Raw genomic sequence first — 16,848 nt, 5'->3', positions numbered from 1 at the left:
CAGAAAGAAATGAGTGCAGCCCAAACCAAGCAACTAGGAAAAATGAGACCTGGCAGGACTTCCCTACAAATGATTCTACCTCAAGAACACATCTCATACTTATCTGCATCATCCATCTGATACCTAAGTCAGTAGCTCTTTCACCAGGAATATGGTTATTTGCTCTTTCAGGTCTCTTATCTTCCATTTGTGTATGGGAAAGTCTCTTGTTTGGGTATCAGTCACTATTAGTCATATATGAAACCCTAGTAAGAGCCAAGATGAGTTTGAATGGCATGCAGCACCAACTCCTTGTTCTTCTGAGTCCCCTTACACATCTTGTAATTTTCTCCACCTCACTTACAACATTTCAAGTGCAGACTCATCCTTGAACTAAAGAGCACTCTCCCGTTCCTACCTTCATGGCTAACAACTCTGCCTGGGATATTCTTCCACCAGTCTTCCAAGGGTTGAATTCATTTTGTCATTAAATTCTCAAATGGTGCTTTAACACTGCTGTATTTATTTTCTGCTAAAATGCCCACTATGTATTTATTTAAGTTTCATCACTTTTATTTAAGTTTATTTAAGTGTCTCTTCGCTATTGATCATTCACTCACTCACCCATTGTGCATTCATTTTTTGCCTTCTTGTTGAACCATTCTGCAATATCAACTTGCCAAGAGCAGAGGACAAATTCCTCTTGTTACTTTTTGTGGTAGGCTGAAGAATACCCTCTCCAAATGCTCATTTCCTCATCTGCACCATTTGTGCATAGGTTATATTGCATGAAAACTAGCATTTAAGGCTATTGTGTATGGGAAAGTCTCTTGTTTGGGTATCAGTCACTATTAGTCATATATGAAACCCTAGTAAGAACCGAATGGAAGAATGGAGGATGCTCATTAGATGGCAAAAAAAAAAATTAGGGAGATTATTTTGGATTATCTGGGTATCCCGCGTAGTCACAGAGTTCTTACAAGAGAAAGGAGAGGAAGAAACATGGTTAGAGAAGAAGGGACTGGGAGACTCAAGGCGAGAGAACTTGGCTAGTCATTGTAGGCTTTGACGGAGAATGTGGACCCTGGGAAAAGTAGGGAAGTAATTTGTCCTCTCTCAGCAAGGAACACAGCTTTGCTAACACCTGGATTTTCATCCCAGTGAGACCTATTTCTGACTGCTGACCTTCAGAAGTCTCTTTAAAATTGAATTATCTTAATTCACCAAAATTGCAAGACATTATTGCAACAGCAATAAAAATGAAATAAGCCTTTCATACTCAGTTCATGGAGTCATCAGTGAAAAGAGGGAATTAATGAATGTGTTGTGTCTGTGGATGAACTTGGTTCTGTCTTACTGTAAGGCTCTCACCCTACCAACTGCACCACAGTTGCATCCTGGCAGACAGAAAGGAGCTCATTCTCTGGTCAATGGGATTTCTCTAAGAACTCCTCCAACAGTTTTGTCTCCCTTTCTCATTCATCTCCTCCCCAGTAGGATCAGAGCTAGAATGAGTGCTGCGGGTCTGAGTTGCTCTCCTGTTCCTTTCTTGGAGGAGATCTTAGCTACAGGAAACTGGAGAGTCAGAGTCCCTACTAATCCTTCTGCTGGCCCCAGACCTCTTCAGCTGTTGTGAAGTTTGGGGATCAGAGAGGGAAGATGACAAGTCTAGGACCACAGAGCTGGAAGGTGGCTGAGCCAACACTAGAACTCAAGGCTTCTGGTCCCAAGGTTTCTACGGCAGAGAGAAGAGGATGCTTTACTCTTAGGCTGCCTGTCTTCCAACCTATGGAGGCTTCTTTGAGGTTGGTCAGGAGCCAGAACTCACTTTCCCCCCAACTCTGAGCCTTGTCAGTCCCAGGGTACCCTTCCCTAGAGTCTTTGGAGGAGATGACTCCCTCCCTGAGACCTCAAGCTGTGAAGAAAGGACAAGAGATGCTGGTGGAGAGATCTCTGTGTGTGAGAGGTCAGGAGGACCCACTGGGAAATGCATAAAGGTGAAGGGCTGATGCCACCTCTGACCTCCCAAATTGAGCCCCGCCTCACCTCCCCCTGGGTCTGCCCTGACCTCTTCTCCATCTGCCTGGCTATACAGACACCCCAATGCAGGAGGGTTTAGGAGGAGTCCTGTCTACCATTCTGCACCCTGATGCCCTCTCTCATACTCAGGCTGTGTTTTCCTCTCTCTATTTCTCTGTGCTTCTTTCTCTCCTTTCTCAGCAGGACATTCCTCAGCCATGGCTTTAAGATTCAGTTAGTTTTAGTGACAAGACGTGGGACAGATAGAAGGCTTCCTCACCTCTGACAGAAAGGTGCAGGGGGTCACTTGGGGATGACCAGGCATAGGGAGAGCCATTGAAGGAGCCATAGCATCTGTAGGTCCCTTTGTGGGTCACAGGACCCAGAGGGAAGTCAGCCTGGAATGTACCACTGTGACTCTGCACTGCAGGGAGACAGTGTCCCTGGGGCTCCCCCTTCCTAGACAGGTGGTACATGCCAAAGGAACTGTCAGAACTGCAGGACAAGGTCACATTCTCTCCTGACCTCACCACAAAGTCTGGCTGGGCTGAGATAGATGGTTTCTTGAATTGATCTGGAAGAAAAAGAGGCAGTTTAGTTAGGGAGGCTATTCCTTATCACCGTGTTCTTCACGCCTGACCTGAGAACTCTCTCTCTCTTCTCCCAAGACATAGCTGCACCTCACATATTCATATTTTATCTTTGTGTCAGCCATTTAGGCCCTGAGTTTTAGGGCTTTTCTTTGCCATTACCTTTCAGTCTCTCAACTTCACTACCCCCTCTACTCCCCTTCTTTTTCTGAGTCCCTCAGTTCCCATCCTTTGGCTCACTGTGTGTGTCTATGCGTGTGCATGTGTGTGTGTTTCTATGTCTTTGCTTTTCACTGAGTCTGTTTCTCATTGATTGGGTATCTTTGTCCTCAGTCATCCTATAACATCTTGCTCACTTTTGAGCATGGACCTGGGGAAAAAGTTAGGAGACACAAAGAACACATAACATAGGCACTGGTATTCTGCTTTTTTACCCAAAACCATGCTATTCTGGGACAAATTATGGCTCAATCACATGGAAGGAAGAAGTGTTAAAATGAACCCACATCTGTGGGTGCCTCCTGGACCAAGGCTTTAGGATCCATGGGGAATTAGCCTGAGAGCCCAGTTCAGCCCTGAAACTCAGGTCAGATCTGTGACATGCCTGGCTTATCTGGTAGAGAAGTGAGAGCAGAGATAAAATGAAAACCAAACTTCTGAACAGTCCCAAGTCTCTGAACAACATCAGAGTAGAGGACTCCTTTCTCTAACTTATGGTTATCTGTCACCATATCTCCATTTATGACTTTTCTGCATCACCCTTGTATATGTGATTTATACCATGAACAATTGTCTATACTTGTGTCTCCTTATTCATTGTCTGTTCTGGTAAAACTCACCAAATCTGTCTCTGTTCACAAGAACTCCACACTCATCTTCCTCATAATTCCTAGGGCTTCCAAATCCTAGAACATCTGATCTTTATCTCAAAAAGGATGAGGGGCAGATCTCAACACTCACCTGTGATCACAATGTCCAGAGGGTCACTGGGTTCTGACCACACATAAGGCTGATGATTGAGAGAACCATAGCATCTATAGGTTCCTGCATGGACAGGGGTCAGAGGATCTATGGAGACATTGGCCTGGGAACCCCCATCATAAGACTCCCCAGAAAGATTCAAGAGGTCCTTGGTTACTTTCTGTCTGTGTAGAACAAAAATGAAGGTCTCAAACATGACCTCAGAGCAACATTGTAGGGTCACCTTCCCTCCGTTTTTCACCAGGGTACTTGGCTGGGCCGAGAGTGAGGGTTTTTTGTAGATTCCTAAGGACAAAAGGGTTGTGAGTTTAGGAGACACCCTGGGACCTGGAAAGACAGGCTTTCCCTTGCCCAGTCTGTCTTCCTGCTGCTCTGGGTTCACATGTTCTTTTCTGTGTCTTGTCTCCTCTGTCCTCACCCCCACCATCTGTCTCTGTATCTCTGTCTCTAGTAGCACCAGGCTGTGTTCCCACTGGGCTCATTCTGGGCACATGTCTATTGTACCCATCTCCCATAGACCTCTTTCCTGCCTTTAATGGTGGGGTAGACAGGGACCATAGCAGGCTGTTCTTCTACCCTCTCTTTTCAGCCCATTTCATGTTCTTTTGGACAAAGTGGAAGCCCTGACAGGAAGTAAGAATTAGCTCCAAGGCAGATAACAGGAAATCTCCCAATGTCCACCCCACCTGTTCCTGGAAGAGGTCCCTTGCCATGTCTAGACATTCCCCATGGCCCCTCTTTTTACATGGCAGTCCTGAGTCTGAGTCCAGAAGTACTGACCCCTCCTAGCCTGGTTGTGGCCACAGTACCCTCCCCTTTTGGATATAGCTTTCCTTCTCTTGACTTCTCAATTTGTCCTTGACCTGGGTACCTGTATTAGATTTCAATTGATGCTTTAACAAACTGTCAAAACATAGTGCTTAAAAAGAACACAGGTATACTATCCTACAGTTCTGGAGGTCAGAAGTCTGAAATAGGTCCCACTGGTATGAACCAGGTGTCTACAGGGCTGTGCTTAGGAAGCTTTAGGGGGAAACATATTTGTCTTTTGCTTCCAGTTTCTAGAAGTCTCCAGCATTCCTTGGCTCATAGCCCCTTCTTCCGTCCTCAGAGCTAGCAGTGGATGGTGGAGTCTTTATTATGCTGCATTGCTCTGACCCTTAATTTCTGCTGCTTCTTTTCTGTGTGGAGCCTGTGGTTACATGGAGCTCACTTGGATGATCTAGGGTAATTTTTTCATCTCAAGGTCAACTGATTAACAACCCTTTTCATCTTCTACCTTGATTTTCCTGTGCCATGTAACATAAACACTCACAGGCTTCAAAGATCAAAATGTGGTTTTCTTTGGGTGACCATTGTTCTGCACACCACAGTATCCAGTTCCCTATGCTGAATCCTCCTTTATCTAAAACACATTCCTGTTGTTCTGATTGGACCATGACTGACATTCCTTCTAGAAAAATCTGGGATTTGAATACTCAGAGGAGTGAATTTCCACTCTGAACATGAGCTCTGACCTGAAACTTTGATCACCAGAGGGTCACTGGGTGCTGGAACTCCATTAGAAAAGTGAGGATTAGAGTTGTAACATCTGTAGACCCCTGCATGTGCTGGGGTCACAGGGCCCAAAAGGAAGCTCTTCTGGAATACTCTGTCCTGGAGCTCAGGGATATGAGCCCCATCTTCCTTGTCCAGCCTAAATATGTCAAATCCAAGACGAGAGTCACAGTGAAGAGTCACATGCTGTCCTTGAGGAACAACAGGGCTTGGCCAGGCAGTCAGAGAGAGCTTGTCATGATCTACTTGAGGAGGAGGCATAGAGAGAACAATATCAGTTTTCCTTTCCATCCTTGTGCTCAGTCTCCTCATTATTTCCATATTTCTTTTATAAAAAGATTTTATTAGTGCATATTAATTATGCAAAGGGATTTCATTGTACATTTACAACAAGCATATCGTGTACTTTGATCAAATTCATTCTGTCTATACTACTCTTTCTTAACTGTCCTCTCTCTCTGTCCCACAAATTTTAAGTTTTTAGTGGGTTTCCCTATGGTATTTTCCTACATATATAATGAGGGGTGAGCAGGACTACAAGAAGTCTCCTCACCACCACACAGACATGACACATCTTCCTATAACAAAATGTGTTGACTGAGAATCTTAAGCAAGTACTGAGTAAGGGACTCTCCCTAGATTTAACCTTTCAAAATTAATTGCTAAAACAAGTAAAATTAGATGTAACAGAGGGCAAGATGCGTGTGAGTGAAATAATGACAGCTGACGAGTGATGTCACCAAGAGGGTGCAATAGGAATTCTCTGTCTTCACAATAACGACCCCCCAGAAATCCAATTAAACACAGGCAAGAATACCATTGTCAATATCCTAGAAGTTGGAGGTAAGGCGTAGACAGTTTTAGAACCAAGAATTGAGAAAAACCACACTAGAACACAAACATGAGTGAGTCTCTTGGACCACAATGTCTGTTTTGTCCTGTGCAGGGCTGCATGATAGAAATCCCTGTGCCCATGGTTTACACATTTGGAAGAATGAGTTAGAGGCATACATTTGGCTTATGCCAGCTTTGGGACCTTTTTCAGGAAACTTGCATGGGAAACACTGGGAGTACTGGAAGGGCTGGATGATTTAGGGCCAGCTGGAGATGGGCGTAGAGCTCACAATGGCCAGTGCATAAATCTTGGAATTTGGTTTACATTCAGCCAATGGAGGTACCTCACAAGAGAAAAGAGCCAACAACACGAAACTCCAGGAAACACCATATAGACTCCAACCAAGAGTGACTCTCAGCCAGGAAGGACATCCTGCCAATCCTCCCCAGGCAGAGGCAATCATAGATCCCAGCCAGAAACCACACCTGGTGAAGAGTGCAGCCAGTGATCCCTCTGGACCTCAGAGCAGAGGCAGCAATGTCACTTGTCATTAGAGAACAGGGAGGAATCCAGTCCAGTTACAGAAGTGGACACCAAGGTCTGCCTGTCCCGGATTCCAGACATTTGGCCAATCTAGAATCCCAGGGTAGACTAAGTGGTAAGGCTATCACCACCAAAGTACTCCTGAAAAGACCACAAGAAGCAGTTCCCTTCTCAAATGTTCAGGTGCCAATGTATGGACTATAAAAAATCAGGGAAATATGAAGCAAGAAAAAAACTACTAAGCTCTAGTAAGAGAGCCAGGAAAAAGCAGACCTATGAAATGACCGACAAAGAATTCAGAGTATTTCTCTTAATGAAGGTCAAGGAGCTATGAGAGAGTACAGATAGAAAATTCATTTACCATTTGGAAATAAATTATTGAAGAACACAAGTAGTTTGACAATGAGAAAAACAAAACTAGAAAGAAAATATATAAAGAATATAATCCAAAATTTAAAAAAATAGATAGCTTCAACAGTAGACTTGGTCAGGCAGAAGAGTCAGTGAGCTCAGAATTTGAAATTATCCAATCAGGGACAGCCAAAACAAAAACCAATTGGACAAATAAAGAGGGAATGAAGAAAAATTACATGATTTATGAGATAGCATCAAAAGAGAAAAATTTCCATTTTTGGCATTTAAGAAGGAATAGAGAAAGACAAAAGAGAGTGAAACTCAGAGAAATAATCACAGAAACATTTCCATAACTGAAGATAGCTATAAACATCCAGGCACAAGAAGGTCAAAGGACACAGGTGAAATTAAATCCAAATAACATTACCACAATGCATATTATCATCAAACCATCAACATATCAAAGACAAAGAGAGGATCCTGGAATCAAAGAAAAGCTACAAGCACCTAAAGGAATTTCAATATGGCTAGTGTCAGACTTCTGAGCAAAATCCTTACATGCCAAGACAGAGAGGAATGAGGAATTCAAAGTATTGAAGGGAAAATGCCTACCTCTAATAATGAGCCCAGCAAAGCAGCCCTTCAGATATGAGGGAAAGACAAAGACTTTCTCAGAAAAACACGCTGAGGGACTTCATCACCACCAGACCTGACTCACAGGAAATGCTAAAGAGAGTTCCTCAAGCTCAAAGAAAAGGTTGTCAATGAGTAACAAGAGCACATCTGGGAGCATAAAACCCCTGGAAAAAGTATGAAAAAGTAAGTAGAGTGAAAATTAGAGCCTGGCAATAGTGTAATGGTGGTGCCAACTCATATGTGCAGCATGAAAGTTATAACAGAAAAATAATAACTTTAATCATTTGTTATGTTATGTGCAATCTAACAAGTCAGAAATTGTGACATAAGGATCTAAAAAGATATGGGGGATGGCTGAGAGGTGAATAAAAGTTTAGGGCTTTTTTTTTTGCAATGGAAGTTGGAGCCTGTCTTATCCATTAGCAGAGTAACTGGACAGGTCTGGGACAGAGTTGGGGGTGACAGGTTTCCAGGACCACCACTTTCCAGTTTATAAGAGATTTGCCTACAAGTTTTCCCATAGTCAACCCACCAGCCCTGGTCCTGTTCTTCCTGCCTTCCTATACAGTAACATCTTTCCATTAGAGGTGGATGGTGACCCAAGGTTTGGGGACAAACTCACCCACTTGTGCCCAGATCCTCTGGATCAGGAAGAACCCTGGAAAGAAAGACTCATGATAGACAATGCATCTTCTTACAAAACTCAAAACCTTTATCCCTCCTGCTCCTTCCTGGTCTGTGAACCTCAGCAGCTAGACCCCGCTCAACAAAGGTCAGCTCTGTCCTCAGTGCCCACCCACACCGTGGAAGCAGTGTTCTTTTCTGTGGCCAGGGCCAGCCTCCCAGGCCAACATTTCCAGCCTCCCAGGCCAACATTTCCAGCCCAGTGCTCCCTACCCTTCATTCCCAGCAGGACTCACCAGGACACGCCAGGCAGATGAGCTTGGGCAACATGGTGCTGAACCTGCTGTTGGCGGGCAACAACCCAGCAAAAGTGCACAGGATGTTGTGAGGTCCCCAGCTCATCTGGCTTAGCAATTGACCACAACACGGAAAGATGACAGACATGAAGTCTTCTTACCTTCGCCTGGAGGAAGGCAGTTTCCTGGAAATTTCTCAGACTTCAGCTCTCCCTTGGCAACATGTGCTATGGCTGGACCTGCAGCTCATCTTGGACCCAATCCATTTTATTCAGAGTGATTAAAGTGAAATTGCATGTAGATGTCACAATGTAACCCTCTGTAAATTTTTAAAAAAACATTTTGATGCATTTTTAATTTTTTTCATACTAAGTCTGTTTAATATGATTAGCTAATATGAATTGTACAAAACAATGGTTTTCCTAATCACATTTTAATTCAAGTATATAATGTAACTATATTCACCCCATTACTCACTCTTGTTATCCCTCCCCATCCTATTCATCTTTTTCCTCTTTTAAAATCATTTCCCCTTCTATTTTCATGTGTTTTAAAAATAAGGATTCTGCATATGAGAGAAAATGTTTTTCTGAGTACTTGTTTTTCTGAGTCTGGGTTGTTTTATTTAACACAATGATCTCAAGTTCCATCCATTTTCCTGAAAATGACATAATTTTGAACACATTTGTGAATAAAAATTCTGTTTATATACCACATTTTCTTTATCATTCATCTGTTGATGGCACCTAGGCTGATCCCATAGCTTGGCTACTGTGAACACCAATAAACATGGGTGCCTGTGTCCTTAGCAATCATCAGTCCCCAAGACTTCATGTAAGCACAACTTTTAAATTAATCTCATATGTCAGCACCATTGTGGACCACATGGGATTTGTCCTTTCTTTATTGTACGGTCAAATGTAGTTTTGCCTCCCTAAGAGATAAGTTTGCCTCTGTTTGAACTTCATGGAAATAGACTATCCTCTCCCACACTTTTAAACCATCCTGTGTTTATTCAACATCATGCTTTTTTATTGTGGTGCTGGGTTTTAAACTCAGGGCCTATACCTTGAGCCACTCCACCAACCTCATTTTTTTGTGAAGGATTTTTCCAGAGATGGTCTTGAGAACTATTTGCGTGGGCTGGCTTCAAAACTTGATCCTCCTGATCTCTGCCTCCTGAGTAGTTAGGATTAAAGGTACGAGCCACTGGGGCTTACTAACATCATGCTTTAAGACTGATCTCCATTGCTGTTGTCAGATTAGTTTGTGCATTTTCATATAACATTCCACCATAGGTATAAGGCATTAATACTCATTTTTAGTAGATGGATACTTGAGTTTATAGATCTTGTCCAATATGAAGGGCCCTATAGATGTTCCTATGAGTGTGTCCTGGTGCACAGTCACACTCATTCATCCAGGGTACATGAATAAACTTCTTGGCAATGCATCTCCTCCTTTAAACTAGATTGTCCAAATGCACTCCCCTAACTGATAAAACAATTGGTACTCTGAGTGGTAATAGACTGCAATTGTATGTGATCAAGATTTTCTCCCAAATGAGGTTGCTATTTTTCCCCTAATGTTGATGTGCTAGGACTCTAGTATCTTAATTCCCTAGAAACAGTTCTGTAACAGTATAGCATGGTACTGTCACAATCTTTAAACAAAAGGAGACAGGTGCACACGAGGCTGACAGTGAGATGATTGCTGCTGCCTCACACTAGCTACAATTTTGTGCATCACTTCTGACTTTCCACCCACAGATGGAACACTGTTGCCTGGAAAGTGGTGTTTACACTGTGCACATTGGCCAAAGCTCCAAGCAGGGCTTCTTTTAAAAACTGACTTTTTGAGAACTGGTTGCCAGCTCACCACTGGGCTGTTGCTTCAGACACCAGTGTGTTGATCCTATGTGATGACATGTGACTAAACTACACAGGTGGTGTTGGATGCAGAGAGAGAGGGTCTCAGGGCAGTTTTGGGATGTATCTTTTCCAGGCTGCAGTCTGGTTTGTACATAGTTATCCTGTTACTTAAACCAGATTATGTATTTGGAACAGAAGATGTGGAGACTCATTAGTGCGCACTGGGTCATGTGATCATTAAAAATAAAGCAAACTGTGTTGCATAACAGTGGAGCAGAGCACGAGGTTACAGAGGAATGGGGCAGAGCTGTCATGGGGAAGTAGCCTCATGTCATGGGAGTGAGAAAAGAGGGCCATAGGCAGAGAAAGCCAAAACCAGCCGAGAGGAGTCACACAGTTCATTGGAGGAACAGTCGTCTATGGCAACAGCTCAGATGGTTTTCCTGGGCGCAAACTTGTTTATTTATTCAACTCTCTGCAGACAGCTTCTTCAACTTATGCCTCAGATTTTTTTGAGAACCTCCTGGGACCTTCAAAATTATTTCCAAGTCTCTTACAATCATATTGCTCTCTTTCCTATTTATCTCCTGGATGCATGCTGGGTCCTTCTGTGACTCCACTGAGCCTCAAATAACAGAATCCCAAGGACAACCAAGACCACACCAGGCATGCCCATGTGTGTGAGATTCTCCACTGTGTAATCCCAGAGGTGTGAGGCTGGGGATTGTGGACAAAAGGCCACAGAGGTCATGGCAGGGCAAATCTACTCCTGGATCCCTGGATGTCCACTCAGGGGTACCTGCCTTCCTTAAACAGGACTTGTTCCTTTGTATCCATCCTATAACTCAGAATTCTCCTTACTAACCTGTCTTGGGGTCTGGCATGTTCTCTAATGGGCTGATGGCCCCAGCAGCTCCCGAGAACCAAGGAAGACGAATAGGATGTGTGAACTGTTGAGGACACCTGAGCCTTTCCCCTGGTCTCCACATTCTTGTGTCTTATCTTCATGACATAACATCAAATAGATCCTAAATGAAACACTTCCTTGATGTATCAGGATTCTCCCTGATCTCCTCATTGGATTCTTTGCTGATCCTACCCTAATTTTATTCAGTTCTCTTTTCTTTGTTGATATGGGACACATTTGTCTATGCCCAGATAGAAAAATTTTCTCTCATTCAGAAATAATGGAACCCTCGTGTTCTCTCTGATGAGTCTGGGACACAGGACTGTGTAAGCTAATTCCCCCGGAGATGAACTTCCCCTGAGCAATGTGCAGCTCAGCACCCAGGGACCAGGGGTGAGGGGTTGGTCCTCAGAGATCCTGCATATCAACAGCACAAGGGGTGACAGTCTGGGGCTGCCTCCCTGCACCCATCCAGCCCATTCCCCTGAGGTTCATCATCTGTTTAACTCTCACTAACCAATTATTACATAGTTAGTAATGTCTGTAATGGGATATGTGTGTGTCTATATTACATAAGCATCCATTTCACATACAAACACACATATGCCTCCACACAGGTGTGTTGCATATGCACCTATGCACATAAATATTTTTCCAAATACTGCTTTTAAGTCATTGGTTATTAGGTATATTTCTAATTTGAATGTAGTTGGGTAAAGACAAACATAAGCATGGAAACATATACCAAAGAAAGTCAGGTAGATGAAAATTTTATACTGCAGATTGTATGTGCTATGGTTTGAATATTTGTGATCTCATTAAAATTCACATTGAAATTCTAATTCCCAGAGGAACAGTACTGAGAGGAGGTATTTTTCAGTGACTAGGCCACAAGGACTATGTCTTAGGCATGGCTCAGTGCTCCTGTGCAGGGATGGAGGACACTGGCTGGACCGCTTCTGTCTCTCTGTTCTTCGCACCATGTTAGGAGGCTGCATCTCCCTCTGGAGAGCACAGCATTCAAGCAAGCAGAGCCTGGATCCTTGCAGATGCCCAAGTACCTGTGTCAGGACTGTAGACATCTAGTCTCCAGATGCAGGCAGGAACTGTTACCCCGTCTCAAGGGTTTTATAGCAGATACTACCTGAAACAATCTATATGTATGGAAGTATGTGCATGCAATGGACATATGCAATTTTATTACATATATAAATAAAACTATGAATATGTACATATGTGTGCATATGTGTGTGGATGTTGAAGAGAGAGAGAGAGAGAAAGAGAGAGAGAGAGAGAGAGAGAGAGAGAGAGAGAGAGAGAGAAAGTTTTGAAATGTATTCTGAACAGTGTCACATGAAGATCTCATTTGGAGGTAACATTTAAACTGATCCCTGAGGGAGACAGGAGACTGGAAGGGAGACACATGAAGACCCTTCTCTATTCCTGATGTCCATCTTTCATTTTCTCTCCTTCACTCATCACATCTCTGCTCTTACTGTCTCTCATGTTCTGCGACCCTATTTTGCTTCATCCCTCATCACACCAACAGATCATCTGGGCCTAAATAAACCATGAGCCAGAATATGCCTTTCTCATCAGAGATCTGGATCTCCAAGGGGGTCACTGGGTAATGACAACACTTGGAATTTGCTCCTGTGATAATGGCAGCATATGAACTTCCACCTTTGGCTAGGGTCACGATGACCACAAGAAACAGGGTTTCCATCTTCTCCTAGGAATTTTGATGTGAGTCCATGGTCCAGAAAAGTTTGTGCTCTCCTGCAGTCATAATGAACCTGCTAAATACCATACTATACTGAAGGTCATGGTCCCTCCTGAGGTCACCACAGGGCTGGGCAGACTGGGTTTGCTGTAGAATCCTAAGACAGACAGAGGCAGTGTGTTAAATGTGGTCACACCTCCCACATTATCCCCAGGGCTGGCTATGAGACGGGGCACCCCTAAAAGCAGACCACCTTCCTGAGGGTAGAGTCTGGGGATGGGACCCCTGTATGTTAGCTCACCTGTGCTGCCGGGGTCATTATGCTTGGTCAGCCAGCAGGACTATAATACTTGCAGCAATATGACCCTGCATATTCATCTGTCACTGAGGGGACTGGAAACTTGGTCTTGTTCCCAGGCTGCAGTGGGTAATGTCTGTCCCAGGGTGCTGGGCTTCCTTATACAGATGATACTCTTGGACCTCCAGGATCCTTGACAACAGATGGTTACAGTCTTCCCCCAGGTGATCACAGAGCCTAGGTCAGCTCAGAGGGTAGTTTTAGGGAGGGTCCCTGCAAAAACAATCAGAGACTAGTTCCCAGGACATTCCTCCCTAAGATCCCTGCTCTTAGCCCCAGGATGCTCCCAGCACCCCCAGCATCAACCACACATGCTGTTCTCTATCCCTACTGCCCAGTGGTGACTCCTTGTCTCCAATGAGGAGTTGGCACCTGGGGACACACTCACCTGCCTGCATGTGGTTCCTTGGCTCCAGACTCAGTCCAGGAAGAAAGCCCCCTGTGAGAGGTTTGTCCCTGAAGCCTGAGCTGGTCCTCTCTTCCCCAAAGCCTCCTGAACTATTGGGGTCTCCTGATAGAACAAGACTTTTCCTGCCTTGGATTGGGTGTTCCTCACTGGCAAGGGCATCCCCTCTCCTCTTCACAACTCACCAAGGCAGAGTAGGTATATGAAGGTGGGGTTCATGGTGTCTCTTCCCACTGGACACAGTAGTGAAAATGGATAAGACCACAGAGAAACACCCAGGGTATCATCTTTTGAGGCTGTGTCCTCCCCATCATAGGGTTGTTACATTAAAGCAACACAAAGTGGAACTGCTCTCCCATGAGCCTGGTTCTTGTTTTTCCTGGGCTTGGGCTGAAGTGAACACCATGCTCTATGCAGACATCTCAGACAGAAATGGGATCTCCCCTGACTACGTCTATCGTCTTTCTGATCTGTCTTCATCCCACTGAGGTACAGGATCTAGCACAAAAATTCCAGGTTTGAAGTTGACAGTGTGACTGAAGTGGTAGAGCACCTGGCCAGCAAGTACCAGGCCCTGAGTTCAAACCACAGTACCACCACAAAAAAGCCCCCACACCTGGTGCATTCTCACACAGGTCAGTTCCAGGTAAGGTTGAAGGAGGTCTGGTCCTTCCCTCCCAGAGTCTCCCTGTGATTTCTCCTTCATTTCTTCAGCCTGTCCTTACCACAACCACTTGTCTCCCTAGCTTTGTAGATGACTCAGGAGGATGCAGGTTTCTGCTGCAGGTAGAGAGCAACAGAGATACAGTGAATATTTGACTGTGCTACTAACATGGAGTTTCATCATAGGAGGGGTACAGCATAGATGCAGGGAAATGGGGGATGATAGTGTGAATCTCTCCTTACCCTGGAGTGTGGGTTTTCTTTGTAGCAAACATTCTATTCACTGACTTCCCTTTTTATCATACAAGGACATCCATCCCCTCCCTGCACTCCACATTTGACTCAATCCTCCTCCTTAGAGCCCCTGTTTCTTCTCTCAGAACTCTCCTTGCTTAGTGGTCCTGCCTTGAACATTGGCAATGATTTAGTTCCCACTCTGATTTTCAAGAGAAAGCTGACCCTTATTTAAACATTCATCATCCACCATTTTTTTGACCTTGAACATGCATTTCCATTTTCTGAGCACTTATAGGCTCAGACATTCATCTAAGTGAATAACCAGAGTTCAGTTATCATAAGTAGATCCTGTCTGGTCTGAAGGAAGAGGCGGATGAGTGTTTGCTCTTTCCACCATGGCACAACATAGTACTCAAAATCCTAGACAGATGTACTAGGCTAGAAAATGACCTAAAAGGAATCCAAATTGGAAAGAAAGAAGTGGTATTGTTTTTGTTTGTTGATAGTGAGATCTTATATATAGAAAATCCTGGCAACTGGACAAGAAACAACTGTTAGAACTGGCCAATGAACTCAATAAATTTCCATAATTAAAAATTAACATTCAACAATCATAGCTTTTCTACACATCAACAGAACACTGTCCAAAAATATATCAAGGAAACAATTCCATTTACATTAACTACAGATTATAAAATGCTTAGGAGTAAATTAAATAAAAGAGTTTAAAGATATATACTGAAAAGTACAGACCATTAATGAAGTAAATTGAAGGAGATGGCACAAATAAACAGAATTTATTAATTCCCTGTCCTATGAATACCTGAGAAAAAATTTCTCCTATTCAGTGGGTTGTCTCTTCACTCTATTTATTGTTTATTTTGTTGCACAGAGTTTTGTAATTTGGTGTCATCCCACTTATCACTTTTTGCTCTTATTTCCTGAGGGGACCTGACCAGACTATCGTTGTCTATTTCTATACTTCAAGTGTTTTCCCCATCATAGTTTCAAAGTTTTAGGTCTATACTAAGGTATTGCATCCATTTTGAGTTTGTACAGGGTGAGAGAGAAGAATCTTGTTTTGATCTTAGACGTGTTGATATTCAGTTTTCCCTAACACTACTTGTTATGGAGTCTATTTTTTAATGTATGTTTTGAGCTCCTTTATTGAAAATCAAATGGCTTTAGCTGCATGAATTTGTGTTCGGGTCTTCTGTTCCTTTCCGTTGGTCTTCATGTCTATTTTTGTGCCAGCACAGTGTTGTTTTTATTATTGTGGCTTTTTAGTATAGTTTGAAGTGAAGTATTGTGATACCTCCAGTGTTGCTCTTTTGGCTCAGAATTACTTTGGCTATTCCTGGTTTTCTGTGCTCCCATACGAACTTTAGGAATGACTTTTCTATCTCTGTGAAGAATGTCATTGGAATTTTGATAGGGATTGCATTGTACATATAGAATGCTTTTGGTAGCATAGTCATTTTTCAATATTGATTTTGCCAATCCTTCAGCATGGGATGCCCTTCCACCTTCTAATGTCTTCATTGATTATTTTCTTAGTGATTTATAATTTTCATTGTATAGGTATTTCACCTCCTTCAACTAGGAATAGAAGGAACATTTCTCAATGTTATATGTCATACTACATATGACAAATATATTTGGTTCTTTTATTTTTCAAGATATCTATCTCTGCTAAATTTCTCATGCAAATTGTTGAATTTCTTGTCCAAATAGTTGAATTTCTCATACAAGTCTTCAGTTGACTTCTTCACTTCATTTATCGTTGAATTGAATTCTCTTTGAGGTCATTGGTCATTCTTAAAATTAGACTTTTGAATATTTGTTTGGTATTTCAGTTAACGAAGAGTTATGACCTTTTGTAGGAGTCATGTTACCTGGCCTTTTCATATTTTTTGTGCTTCTATGTTGTGATTTTTACATAACTATGATTTTTATAAAATGGATATCTTTCCAGTTTTATAGGGTCTTTTTAGTAAGCAGCCTTCCCTTAAGCACTCAATCCCCTGGTTAAAGAGAAAGAAAATTAGTATGACAGCAACAACATCAAAGCATTGCAGATACAGAAACACAATACAAACTAATTCAAGACAACTAGTACACACCAGTAACCACAGAAAATTAAAAGCAAAAACATAGTTCAGGATAAACTATGAAGTTAAAAATTGATAAAGATAAAAGTAAACAATAAATGAATGTAATGAAAGAGGGGGGGCAGGGAACAGGAAAAAAGAAGTAAGAGAGATTAAAT

The 16,848-nt window shown here is 42.9% G+C and overlaps 1 pseudogene; it reads right to left on the bottom strand.

Annotated features, from left to right (window-relative positions):
* Positions 1–3,509: 3,509 nt before the first annotated feature.
* LOC109685400 (leukocyte immunoglobulin-like receptor subfamily A member 6) overlaps positions 3,510–16,848 on the bottom strand; it is a 34,378-nt pseudogene continuing 21,039 nt past the window's right edge.

Source organism: Castor canadensis, chromosome 16 (genome assembly GCF_047511655.1).
Source record: "Castor canadensis chromosome 16, mCasCan1.hap1v2, whole genome shotgun sequence".
In the NCBI taxonomy this organism is placed as follows: Eukaryota; Metazoa; Chordata; class Mammalia; order Rodentia; family Castoridae; genus Castor; species Castor canadensis.
The sequence above is the reverse complement of the archived record's forward strand: the minus strand, read 5'-3'. Positions and strand labels throughout refer to the sequence as shown.